This window comes from Eumetopias jubatus, unplaced genomic scaffold (assembly GCF_037043125.1).
Source record: "Eumetopias jubatus isolate StellerSeaLion01/CBP00866 unplaced genomic scaffold, mEumJub1_p1.0 scaffold_14, whole genome shotgun sequence".
In the NCBI taxonomy this organism is placed as follows: domain Eukaryota; kingdom Metazoa; phylum Chordata; class Mammalia; order Carnivora; family Otariidae; genus Eumetopias; species Eumetopias jubatus.
Genome location: NW_028274820.1, coordinates 97495103 through 97508940, shown reverse-complemented (window position 1 = coordinate 97508940; position 13838 = coordinate 97495103). Strand labels below are relative to the sequence as shown.

Below are 13838 nucleotides of genomic sequence, written 5' to 3'. Positions count from 1 at the left end.
ACCAGATGCTGCAAGTCACCTGTTTGAGGCTACACCACTGACACTTGAGCAACACTGCTCCTGTTCAACCCATGATCCTGTGTGTGACCCCACTCTTGTCCATACCACATACTGACTGACCACTCCAGACACCACGAATGACATGGTCCTGTCTATCCTACAGACACCATGCTTAATGTGGCCACAGACAACCTCAGACAGACTATGATACGGGAAGCCATACACACTCGGGACACCTAATATGTGATGACTCCTGACTATACTTAGAATTATTGTATTTTTTTTTTATTTATTTAAATTCAATTAGCCAACATATAGTACATCGTGAGTTTTTGACGAGGGGTTCCTCTGCCTGCCTCCTGACTTCTCTCTCTTCCCCCACTAGGATACTAACATGCAATCTTCCTGCCAAACAGTCTCTCTCAGAATTGACACCCCCATCCTTTCTCCTCCCAGGTCCCCAAGAACCCCCTCAATAGACATGGCTTCAGTTTCTGTTAACCCAGATTGGTTAACAAATGATCCCCACTTTGCTAGGGCCTAAGCCAGGAGCTTCTTTAAACTCAAAGTGTAGATAAAACAGGAAGCCTAAGAAAGAGGCCACATCGGGAGCTGTTTAGCTAGGAGCTGGGATTTCCAGAGTAGGCCAAGGATGCAAGACCGGGGAATGCAAGTTGGGGAGCAAAGGAGGCAAGAAAGTGGAAAAGAAAGTTCTCTCCCTGGTCTGTCTGACACACCCTTCCCCCTCAACCTGACAAGAGTCCTGGCCAGAGGTCACGTCTAGGTGGACAGGAGGGCAAATCTGTCTTGGGAATCCAAGATCCAGGAAGGGGAGAGGGGCTGAGTTCTGAAAATCCACTGGCATCAGGATTAGCTCTCCTGGGACAATCCTGCTGGAAGGCAACCATAGACGATGCTCAGAACTAGCCCTGTTCTAGCACCCCCACCCCCAACTCCCAGCTCAAAGAGTTCCCTTCCCACCTCCCCAACGTCAGAATGCAAAGTCACCGTGAAGACGAAGCTTTGGGAGTTCTTCGAATATATGGGGAAATAGGGTGGGGGCTGGGCAGGAGTCATTTTTACGGGTTCAGGGGCCTTGGCGAACAGGGAGAGGCGTGTACTTAGACATACACAGTATGCGAATCCACAGGAAGATAAATGAAGGAAGGCCCAGGCCCGGGTAAGAAAAAGGAGACAATAAAACACGTCTAGATAGGGAATATGGCCACAAAGGGAATCTCAGTTATTTCTTACTATGGGGGTTAGGTTTCCCCAGAGCCGGAGACTTTGAAGGAAGAGTCCTGATTACTGGCCCCGGGAACATCTGGGGGCAGGGTGCCCATTTCCAAGGCGGGGACCAGGCCGGAAGCAAGTTTTTCAGGCAAGAGCATTTCCTCCAGCTTCCCTCCTCTTCAGCCCAGGGTACTCAGTCACATAGCCCCGAACTCTCTGCCTATCTGCCCTGCCCCCCATTTCCGGAGCCGGTGCCCCGCGACCCCCGCCGGGGCTGGCCCCAGGGTGAAGGCCCGCATCCCGGTCCTTCCCGGCCCTCCCTTACCTCCGCCGGGGCTCTACAGCCGCCCGCCCGGAGCCACGAGCTGCGAGGGAGGAGGGCACCCACCTGGGCAGTGTCACATGCTGTCTCGGCCCAAGAGTCCCCTCCGGGTCCCAGGCGCCGGCCGGCTGTCCCCAACGCAGGCCCGGCCGCCCCAGCCGCCCCACCCGCGGCCCGCCCCTCCCCGCCCGGACGGGAGGGAGGGATCTGACTCTCCTAGGAAGTTTCAGGTGTGGAAACCGCGGACACACCTTCCTGGGGGAGGGGCAGGGCCCGACTGCGCCGGAGCCCCATTGGTGCGAAGGAGGCTCCCGCGTCAGAGCTGGGAAGTGGCGGGCGGGCGGGCCGGGAGGGGAGCCCCGGGCGCGGGGCGCCGGGCGCAGGCGGCGGCGCGGCGCGGGAGAGCGGCGCGGGGCGCGCGGGGCAGGGCGCTCGGAGGCCGGCAGCGGCACCGCGGGGCGCGGGGCCCGGGGAGGACCGAGGGGGCCTCTCGTGAGTCGCGCGTGTCTCCGCGAACTGCCCGGGTGTTTCTTCTGTGTTTTCTTCGGGTCGCCACCCAAGCCTGCCTCTGGATCCCGCCGATCTGCCTGCTGCGGGTGTTTATCTTTTGGCTGGTCTGTGTCTCTGAATGTCTGAGGTTTTGTGTTTGTGCGCTTTATCTTCGGGCCTCAATGTTCATTTCTCTCCCTTGATGTCCACCTGTCTCCATCTCTTAGGGCCTAGGAACGTGCATCTCTAAAACAGCGTGGCCATGGCTTTCCTCTGTGTTTCCTTCTGTATTTTTAAAGTTCATTTTAGGTCGATTATATAGCTCAGGGTATGTGTTCCTTCTGTATTCTTCCCAGGACGTGTGTATCTATTCAAGTATCTAGGTCTCAGTCCTGCGTGTTTTCTCATGCTTGTATTTTTTTTTTTTTTTTCTGATTCTTCCAGGGAAACCTTATGTTCTGTTGGTCTCTGAGGCCATGCTTGAGGAGGTCTATCTTCATGCCTGTCCATAGACTTCAAAGAAAGCCACAATGTTCTGTGGCGCAGCCACACAGACTTAGTAAGAATCCCTCACCTAGGGGGACAGAGATTCTTTATCTGTTCATTCTAGCCAGACCACCCCCCCGCCGCCCCACTCATTCCTCCAGGGATTTCCAAGTAGAGTCTTCATAGGCTCTCTGGCCGTTTTGTTCTTGGGAATGCCATGATCTACAAGCCCAAATATCTAGTGGGTTAGACCATTTCCAGATTATGGTGCCCACTGACTGCTCCATTGATCCTGGCTGACCGTGCCTACTAGGTTTCTGAGGACTTTAGGATAGATTATCATTAAGGTAGAATGGTGTCTTCTCCAATAAAGTCCTGAAGCATCTCTGTGTTCAAAGAATATGCTGCTTTGCTCATTATTACTCTGAAGGGTTAAGCCCTAAACAGTTCTGCATCCTCCCACCAGCCAACTCTAAGCTACTGCGTTAAGGTGTGGAAAGCAGCGAGGAAAGCAGAATTAGGAGTTCAGGTCTGTAAGGACAGGCCAAGCAATTGTCCGAAGCTCAGCAAGAATGGGGAGTGTGGTAAGTCAAAGAGTTTAAGGTAAAACTTTCTTTTTGTAGGTGAGGAGAGAAAACTCAGTCCCGGGGCACAAGGGGGCCCTTGATTTCTGGTAGAGAGTAAAGTTAGTAAACTCCAAATCCTGGATCCCTGCTCTTCCAACACTGCCTCCAGGGGGTGGTGATGCCGTCTGGGGTGCTGGAGCTGCCTCAGAAACCAGCCTGGCTATTCTTTCTGCTCCCCTCCGTCTTGACTTGGTTCCCCCAGGGACAGTTCTCTGTGCCTTAGTTTCCTCTGAATGTCAGGTCTCACAGAACAGACTCCTCTTGTTCTGCCAGCCCTGACCTAACAGCATTTTTTTTTTTTTTTTTTTTTTAGGTCACCACCCTTGATTCCATGACCTCTGGGCTCTCGTCCAGAGAATTAGGCAGACAAGGCTGGACCGGACTTTTCAGCTAGTGGTGAGATGTAGGAAAGTTAAAATGTATCCCCAGGGGGCTGGCTCCCCCCAGGGAGCATCACTGTCTACAGGGTGGACACATTTGGGGACAAATCCACGCTCTAGGCTCCTCTTCCCCTCACTTTGCAAAGCACAGTTCTCATTTTACTCTTCTTTTCCATGTCTTGATGCTTGCTCGTGGTGCCTGGGCTTCCTGATCAGGCCTTTCAACCTATCCTAAGATTCTGATATTTCATTTGGGCTTATAGTTCTTCCGTAAAGTCCTAGAGAGGAGAGAGAATGATACTATGGAAAGAGGATAGGATTTAGATGCAGGCAGGGGTGGATTTGAATCCTGCCTTCACCACTCACTTAAGGCAAAAATGTGGCAACTTAACCTTCCCGTGCTCCATCTCCCTCATCTCTTAAATGTGGATAATTCTATTTAGCAATACCTGCCTCACTGGGTGGTTGCGGTGCTTCAGTAAGGTATCATACAGAGGGGACCTTAACGACAAGTGTAGAAGGTGATTGCTACGGGTTAGTTTCCTTTCCTAATAGTGCCTGATGGTTATGCATGTTGAATGAATACACTTAAAATAACAAGGCGGTAAGGGTTGGGAAAGGTAAGCAGATTCAACATAAAGTTATTTTGAAATGAGAGCTGTATTAGATGGGGGAAGAAAAAGTATAATTTCTGGAATTTGGGGACATATTAATTGGAGACAGTGCATTTGAGATCCAGCCATGGAAGGGGAAGGACAGAGAACTGTCCTGTGTAGTTCTGGGTATCAGGACTAAAAAAATGACCTTTTTAAAAGCAGGAACTCTCTGAGTTCTGCCCGGGGCTCTTACTACCCTGACCAGACATCATCCCATGTTATTGGCTACATGGTTTCTCACTTGGTTAATTCTGACTCTCAGCTGATCCAGTGCTAGTTCTTTGCATACAGCTCTGGCTTTTCTGACTCTGCTTTTTGCCTGATCCCATTACCCACCTTTGAACTCAGTTCTTTTCTTAAGTTGGCTGACCATAGTCTCTCCATTCTTCTCCTTTAAATCCCTGCCCACCCCCCCCCACCCCCCCCCACCCCCCCCCCCCCCCCCCCCCCCCGGCTTGGCTGCTGTGGTTCTAACTATCCCATTCCATCCTGGTGAACGTATTTCTCCTTTCCCATCCTTGGTCTCTCTTTCTTTCTTTTCTCCACCTTTGCACATTGGCACTAGCCTCAATTTAGTGTTGTTCAAGGTATAGATATGAATTACCTGATTCATTTTTAAAAATTCATTTACTCATTTGCATTTTTTTGGAAACCAGATATACAAAGACCAAGTCTGTGCCCCAAGGAGCTCTCAGTCTAATCAAGGAGAGAAAAAGGGAGCAAATAATGATAGCAGAGTGTGATAAGTGTCAAGATACCCACAAAGGGCAGCGGCGGGCATAAAGGACAGAGCACTGCTTGGGGAATAAGAGAAATCTCAATGGATAAGGTGCTGTATGAGTTGACTTGTCCTAAAAAAGTACTCTGTACCTGGTGGAGAGGGGAAGAGAGGAAAGGCATACCAATAGCAGAAAGGAGATATGTAAAAATAGAAGCCTGAGAACATTCTGTGCAGCGAAGGGCAAATAGTGTGGGCTTAACATGAGGTATGGGGAAGGAGTGGCAGAGAAGAAAAAGAAGAGAATGTTAACTCTGCAGGGTGATGGATATGTTTCATACCTTGATTTTGGTGATCATTTCAAAATGTATACACCTACCCAACATCAAACTGTACACCTTCAACATAGACCATGTTTATTTGTCAATCATACCACAGTAAAACTGAACAAAATCCCTTTAGAGGAGCCCCATCTCTGAAAGTATATAGTCTAAACTCAGTAGCATGCATGGCTTATAAGCCCCCTCAGCATTCAAGTCGCCTGACTTCACACTCTCCCCTGGTCTCCGGGGGCTCCTAGTTTTTGAAATTTCTCCAGGTGTATTCTTAACTTGGGTGCAGGTATCAGAGGAAAATATATATGCCTCTGCCTCTTATTCAGTTGAATCTCTAAAATGTCTGGCAAATCCTGTCTGAGAATGACCAGGTGTTTCCACGGACTGGTCACAGCTGAGGCAGAGTGCCAGCCATCGTGGAGAGACAGCAGGGTCCTATCCTGCATCGCAGTAAGCAAGCCCCAGAAGTGCCATCATTCAAATTGTCTTGCTTTTTGGTGTGGTATTTAGTTTCAGGAAGTTTCAGAAGTTTTCCACCCAAGATTCTTGGACGATAAGGATGGGGCTGGGGATGATCCCTTTTTGCAAAGAGACTAAAATCGATGACATCCATTTAGAGGAGTTCTGGCTTTATTGCCATGGTTCTCAAACCTGGTAAATCAGCACAATCTCCAGGAAAGATTGTTTGCTGTTGCTTAAGTGCCCCATGCAATGAAGACGAGAAGCCAGATCTGGGAACCGTGACGTGAGCAGTAGTTCTTTACCAGAGTCCATCACAATCCCCTGGTGAGCTTTATGAATTTGGCTCCCTCAAGGCAGGGATACTGAAGACATTAAAGTCATAGAGGCAAAACATTAAAAAGAAAAACAGAGTTAGGAGGACAGTTTAATCCCCTCCCTTTAGAGATGATCAAACAGCATCAGAGAGGTTGTGACTTATGAGATCACACTCCCAGCTCCTAGGCAATGGCCTGCTGGTGCTAGCCTCCTCCGAATTACTCAGGCTACCAACCAAGGTCATTGAACACTTACTTTAGATTGTCTGTGTTCACAGTCTCATTACTATGCATAAAATCAAGGTAGACTGCTTGTCATTATATAGGGGATATGCAAAGGCAATTATGACACGGACTCTGTCTCAAGAGAACTTGGGGAATTTACATGGATATGGTAAAATAATATTCCAAATGCCAGGGAAATTCAAAGGAAAGTATGATTAACGCGGGCCAGAGTGGAGGGAAAGTTCTGAAAAGCTGAGTCTGAAGCTGCCCCTGGGTGCACAGTGTGGGTGGGTGTGGGAGATTCATTTCCATGACTGGGGACATGAATGCCACTCCTTAATACCCACATTCCCTTCCTGACACACATACATGCCTGACCGTGGGAAGAGGAGCACTTTGGAAAAGGAGGGGCTGAAGGTGAGCACAAAGCCTTGAGTGAGAGACACCCGCTCCAGGATGTGTCGAGGTGGTGGAAGTCACTCCTACCTGAACAACCCTCAGTCACCCTTTTGACCCAAATCAACCCCCACCAGAACTTTTCTGCACAACAGGCTTCTCTGACAGATTCACCAAAGCACAAAGAGAGCTCGTTCCCATCAGAAGTTTATTTTGGATTTCTAGCTCCTGAAGGAAATGTGAATGTCGTCCTTTGGCAGAAGCTATAGCACCATCTTGTGGAAATAAATGCTTTAAATCACAAGCCTTTCTGTTCTGGAAATAACTAGTCTTCCTTAAAAAAAAAAAAAAAAAAAAAAAATCAATCTTGCAACTCATTCTTGGCCCTAAACCATTCTTGGAATATACGGTTTGTGAGTAACAAAAGGTATCTCCTACATTCTCAATCTTTGAAGGCTGCGGTAGCAGCTCTCCATCAGTGACAGCTTTTCTTATGTTCAGGATAATGACACATACTTAGGCTCCAATATTCTTCCCGGCCCAGACTTGTTTCTTTTAGGCTGTGTCCTCAGGTTTGGCTTTTAACCATGTCCCAAGCGATCCTGTCTTCTTTAAATTCAGCAAAGCAACTCTAAATCCTCAATGAGAATAAAGGAAAATAGAAGAAACACTGCTCCCATGGCCCTTTTCTGTCTCCTCCAGGAGTTAGGAAGAGGAGGTCCCTTCATCTTTAAAGAGCTAATGCACTATAATGGGGAGCTCAGAGAAGAATTCAGAGCTACCATGAACTTATAGAAGAATCATTTCCTGGAAATTTAATTGGGTCCACTAAAAAAATAATCCTCAGGGGTAGGTTTCATTTCGGATGATAAAATCATTGGCTCATTGAATAACTAATGAGACTTCTAAATGCGAGTGCTCTCCCCACCAGTGGAGAGGAAACAGTCTTCTCAAATCTTTCTTTGCCTGGGGTTGGTCCGCATCCTAAGTGGAACTTTGTGAAGGATTAGGACTTCAACAGGTTGTCCTTGACCAACGTCAGGCTTCATTAGAGTTTAAGGTGGATTTTGCAGAATTAAAAAACTCTATTTTAACTTTTTTCAAAAGTCCTATTTCAAAAAAGTCGCACATTGACATGTTGTTCCAAAATTTAAAAGTATAAAAGTTTTCCTTTCGCACATGCCCCCCAGCTATCCACTTCCCTTCTGGTCACTCCTGTATTTCAGGTTGTTTGTGAAATGCTTGCAAAAACATTCTGCGCTTATAGGAAATACATTACATCCATGATAGCACACAATATATTTTGAAACCTGGGTTGTGTGGTTTTTTTTTGTTTTTTTTTTGTTTTTTTGTTTTTTTGCTTAAATATATAAAGATTGTTCTATCGTGTCAGTACATAAAGATCTTCCCTGGTTTATTTTTCAGCGGTGTAACGTTCTAGTGAATGGAGGTAGCATAATTGATCTAGCCAGTCTCCTATGGAGGTAGTCCCAGTAGTTTGGCAGAAGAAACAATGCTGCAGTGAATAACCTTGGCATCTGTTCCTTTGCACACGTGCCAGTCCACCCATAGGAAATACTCCTGGAAGCCGAATTGCTGGGTCAAATGGTATGTGCATCTGTAATCGTGGGAGGCATGGGCAAACATTCTCCGTGGAGGTCACTCAGACCAAATTAAGGCGATGTAGGACACGCCATGCCCTCACTACCTGTTTTTAAAACTTTTTGATCTTTGCCAACCTGATAGATGAAATACAGTATTTCAGATAGTTACCATGACAGTTTTCATAATTTTCTTGTTATGAATCTGATTATATGAACTCAAATTTTTCACGGGGCTGGGTCACCTAATCAATTCTCTTTCTCCAAAGCTATGTGGGAAAACACTGATTTCTTAAAAATTTTGTTTCCTGAATAGGTGAGAATGGCTCAAATTTCTAGCAGCTTTCAAAGTATTCTTTGACGTTGTCTCCCTCCCTCTCCCTCGCTGCTTGTCCGCAGCGTTGGATTTACCATGTGCTAGAGAAGATTAAGCTTCAGAGCCCCTACCAAGGGCCCTTTCTGAGGCTCTCAACTAATTTTGTAGTCATAAGTTAACATTCTTTTTCTTAAAGAAGCTGCCTCATATTTTATAAGCTTCAGCATGGATATGCTCCTGCTTGTCACCATCATCTTTGTTTCTAGCCTGCTTGTTTTCTTGAGTAGTCCTCCAGAATTATTTTATGCACATATAACCACATACAGATATAGGGTGTCTACCCCTCTTCCTATTACCCTGACTTGACTCCATATAAGATAGGGAGAACATCCACAATGCTTTTCGTTTGTTAAAAACTGCATGGAGGTACCAGTATTTACTTAATCAGCCCCCCTACTGGTGGAACTTAGTGTTTATTGGTTTTGTTTAGTTTTTATCATTTTCTAAGTCTCCTGGCAGTTTTCAGAGACTTAAATGGTAGCTGAAAAATTTGGTGTGGCCACAGTTTTCAGAAGAGGTAAAGATTAAAATAGGTGAAATTGCAATGGGAGTCCCAGCCTCCCTCCTTCCCCACCCTCTTTAGGTATCTAGGACTCTCTTATCCAAACAGGTCCCCTAGCACCTGTGATTCGCCACCAAGCATGGATATGTGCATCTGCATATGAAGTTTATCTATGATTGTGAAACAAAAGATTGTCTTGCTAAAGAAATTCTGGGTGGGGCACCTGGGTGGCTCAGTCGTTATGCGTCTGCCTTTGGCTCGGGTCATGGTCCCGGGGTGCTGGGATTGAGCCCCGCATCGGGCTCCCTGCTCCTTGGGAAGCCTGCTTCTCCCTCTGCCACTCCCCCTGCTTGTGTTCCCTCTCTCGCTGTGTCTCTTTCTGTCAAATAAATAAAAATAAGATCTTAAAAAAAAAAATAGAAGAAAGAGACAAAGATAACATTAAAAAAAAGAAGAAGAAAGAAAGAAATTCTGGGTATCTGAAGGCAGTAGGGAGAGGTAATTGTAAGCCCAGGCGGCCTCTAAAATTATACTGAATAGGCGTTGGCTTCACAAAAGGGCAAATAGTCCATGAAGTCATATCACTTTATCAGTAGTGTTGCCACAGCCCACAGAAAGAATCCCACTGCACACACACTAACCATTTGTTCTGCTGGATCTGATGCAGAAGGATCCAGCAACCCAGGCATGGAGTGCTGGTTGTCATCTGCACTCCAGAAGATTCGATCACTTAGAACTTTGACTTGTAACCAACTTCAGTCATTAGTTCCTTCTGCTCTTAAAGTTCGGTGCAAACACCATGGGGATATCATTTTGGATATCTAAAAATTCAGCCTTTCCATTCTCCCTACCCTCTTAAAGTATCAGCTGTCCAGTCTCCTATCACAGCCCACTTTCTGGGTAGAAAGGATCATAAACCTGTCTAATTTGGGTGCCCCAAATCTAACCCTTTTGCCCAATATATATAACAATACATATATTGTTCCGACACTCCTTTGGCTCTTCTCTGATACCTTCCTTAGAACTAAACTGTCCTCGAGCTCTTTTACAAGGGGGTTGGGTAAAAAATACAGAAAGTAGGGCAGGGGAAAATAAAGGTGAAGGAAGATAATTGATGAATTTCTCTGCTATAGGACTAAGAACAATGTTTCGGACTTCTTTTCAGTTTAAAAAAATATTGATAGGTACACTACCTTTTCTGAAGCTCACAAAGTTCCCTTGGGACAGACAGGGTGGGTGTTATCTTATCACCATTGTCTAGATGGGGAAGCAAAACAAGGATACAACTGAGTGTGGCATGTCTGAACCTGGGTTTACAGGATTACCCACTATCTTGCAGTGTGATGGTTCCGGTTTGATACTGGCTGAGTCCCTCAGGAAGTGACCCAAGGAGCAGTTGCCGTTTAAAATTTCTGTACTGAAGAGGGACCACGGGGATTTGTCTTGAAGCTTTGAGTTGTATGTCACATAAAATTGAAGATAAAAAATCCACTGTATATATCAGTTGGAGTGCTGCTTTTGAAGATCGGTGGAGGAGGCTCACATGTCTTTCTTCTCTCAGTATTCTCTAGAGTTTTGCTGTTGTCCTGAAGAGAGCCACAGAGCTAGAAACACGGACTCTCTGAGTACTTGTGGGTGAGAGTAGGGATGTTTACCAAACCAGTTTTCTCTTATTCCTGGGTACATATAGAGACCGTATCTCCCATACTGCCTTGCATTTTTGTGCAACGATATTAATGTGGGCACCAAAGGCAGAAGGAAAGGTAGATGAAATTAAACGTCCTTATAACAGGCAGCCCATTGACAAATACTTGAGATAGGCAGATTGTAACATTCCTTCAGGATCCTGAGTCTTCTTTGACGTATGAAAGTCCTTTTGGAAATTCCCTTATCTTTACTTCTCCCAGCCCCAAAGTATATAATTAATCAGTTGCTCCTCACAATCCTGGGGCAGCAGGCAGCGCGGGCAACCCTTTCTGCCCCCAGGTCCTGTCCGGGTGATTTAATACAGCCACTTTTTTGCACCAAAGATGTCTCAAGAATTCTTTCTTGGCCGTTGACTCTGAACTCCACCAAACACACCAACCTTCCAAAAACTACGTCATACACGACCAAGTTTTAACCAATGGGAAGTGAGCAAAAATGCCCAGTCCACTTTTAGGTCAGGCTCCACGAAAGCCGCCATGCTTTTTTGCCTTCCAATACACAGGCCAAGCTTGGGAGGCACATGGAAAGGAGTATGGCTTGCTGCTCCAAGGTGTAAGGACGTGGGTCGCTTTCTGTTTTTTGAAAATTGCAACACTGCTCGTGCGACCCGGGACAAGCGCTGGGGAGAGACAAGGGCCACCGAGAGGGCCGGCCCTCGGGCTGCAGGTCGCCTCGGCCCGGCCGCTCCCACTGCGCCGTCTCCCCGCGGGCCTCACACGCTTGGCCTCCGTGGGCCCCGCGGACCGCGGCCTCCCGGCAATGACCCCCAGCAGGGTTGCCCGGCCGAACGCTCCAAGGACCCCGCTGGGGCCGCGCAGGGTAGCTATTGCGGTGCCTGGTGGCCGGGCTCCGCGGTGGAGGACCAGGTGAATCCAGACCTGACCTCCTGGAGGACCAGGTGAATCCAGACCTGAACTCTGGCCGGGCTGGGGCCCGAACAGCCCTGAATCTGGGGTGCGCTTAGGTCCTGGTATGAGCGCCAGGAGTTGCGCGGCTGCAGGCCCGGAGAACCGAGGGGCAGCGAGGAGAGGGGAGTGAGATGACCTCGATCTTGCGGAGCCCTCAGGCTCTCCAGCTTCCTCTGGCCCTGATCAAGCCTGACGCTGTTGCTCGCCCCCTGATTCTGGAGGCTGCTCATCAGTAGATTCTGAGCAACAAGTTCCTTATTGTACGAATGAGAGAACTGCTGTGGAGAAAAGAAGAATGCCAGAAGTTTTACCAAGAGCGTGAAGGGTGTTTTTTCTGTCGGCGGCTGGTGGAGTTCATGGCCATTGGGCCAATCCGAGCCTACATCCTCGCCCGCAAGGATGCCATCCAGCTCTGGAGGACACTGATGGGACCCACCAGAGTGTTTCGAGCACGTCACGTGGCCCCAGATTCAATTCGTGGAGGTTTCGGCCTCCCTGACACCCGCAACACAACCCGTGGCTCTGACTCTGTGGTTTCAGCCAGTAGAGAGACTGCAGCCTTCCCTGACTTCGGTGAACAGCGCCGGTATGAGGAAGAGGAGCCCCAGTTGCGCTGTGGCCATGTGCGCTACAGTCCAGAGGGAGACAGCCACTGTGCAGCCGGACCAGGAGGCCCAGAAACAGCCGGATGCAAGCCTGTTGGTCTCTGAAGACTGGTGGCGTTGCCCAGCCTCTTCTCGGAGACCTCCTGGGACCAGGGAGGCCTGGGGATCATGGCGCCATCTCTGCTGGGCACCACACCCACCGGAGGATCTAGCTCCTCGCTGCCATCTGCTCTAGAATCTAGTTCTCTATCTACCTCTTTTCCAGAATGTCCATGGGTGATTCAGAGGAATAATGGCTCCCCTTTTCTCTGAGAACTATTCACCTTTTTCAAGGAACTTGCCTAAGTGACTTGCCTGAAAAATGCGGTGACTCTCTATAAGCACCATTTGGCCTATCTTCCTCAACAAAAGTCAGTGTTCTACTAAACCCTCAAGGCTGGGAGCATTACTCTAGGTGCTTTCTCTCTCTCCTTAAGTGAAGTAATTAAACCTGTCCCAGGGGCGCCTGGGTAGCTCAGTCGGTTAAGCGTCCGACTCTGGATTTCCGCTCAGGTCATGATTAGGTGTTGGGATCAAGCCCCGTGTTGAGCTCCATGCTCAGGGCAGAGTCTGCTTGAGATTCTCTCTCTCTTTCTCGCTTTGCGCCCCCCACCCCGCTCTTTCTCGAAAATTAGTTAAAAGAAAAAATTGCAACACTAACATTTGATTACTTTAAAATTTTTTCTAATAATGTAGTAGTATTGTCCATGGTACACTTTCCATTTTGAGAGTCATCGTCTTTAACCTTTCAATGTTTATCATTTTGAACATTTTCCTGTGCCTTAATATGCCTGTACACACACATGCACACACACAAATAACTTTTTCCCTACATGAATGAGAAAGCACTACATCAAGATGACCTCCTTTACTCACTTATTTTAGGAGAATCTTCCCTGGACATTAGAGAGAGAAAACTTATTTTAATAGTTGCATAATACTTCATGGTATAGATTTATCATGTTTTATTTAACAGACTCACCATTGAAGACTATTAGCTTATTTGCAACATTTTGTATTGTAAATAATGCTTCAATTTAAAATAAATATACGTGTATATATTTTGCACATATATGTGAACATTTCTGCAGGATATATTCCTAGAAATGGAGTTGTTGCATTCAAAAGAGTACAAACTTCAATTTTTGAAGCTATATTCCCACATTAGCACCAAATCAATTTATATTGCCACCCAAACTATTGCCCACACACTCAGCAGCACTAGAAAATATCAATCTTTTTATTTTTGTCCCATTTGATGGGCAGAAAATGGCATCTCGTGCTTTAAAATTTGCTTCTCTAGTTGCTAGAGAGCCTATACATCTCTCACTGTATTCATGAGTGGTTTTTACTGTTCTACTGTGCATGGCTCATTTGTCTCTGCTTATGTAAGAAATATATAAGAAACTGATGTGTATATTGCTATTTTTCTCATTAAATATGTATTGAAAACTCAGC

At 47.0% G+C, this 13838-nt stretch overlaps 1 pseudogene; it reads left to right on the top strand.

Annotated features, from left to right (window-relative positions):
• Positions 1 to 11867: 11867 nt before the first annotated feature.
• Positions 11868 to 12446, top strand: LOC114211773 (nucleoside diphosphate kinase 6, mitochondrial pseudogene; annotated as a pseudogene).
• Positions 12447 to 13838: the final 1392 nt, after the last annotated feature.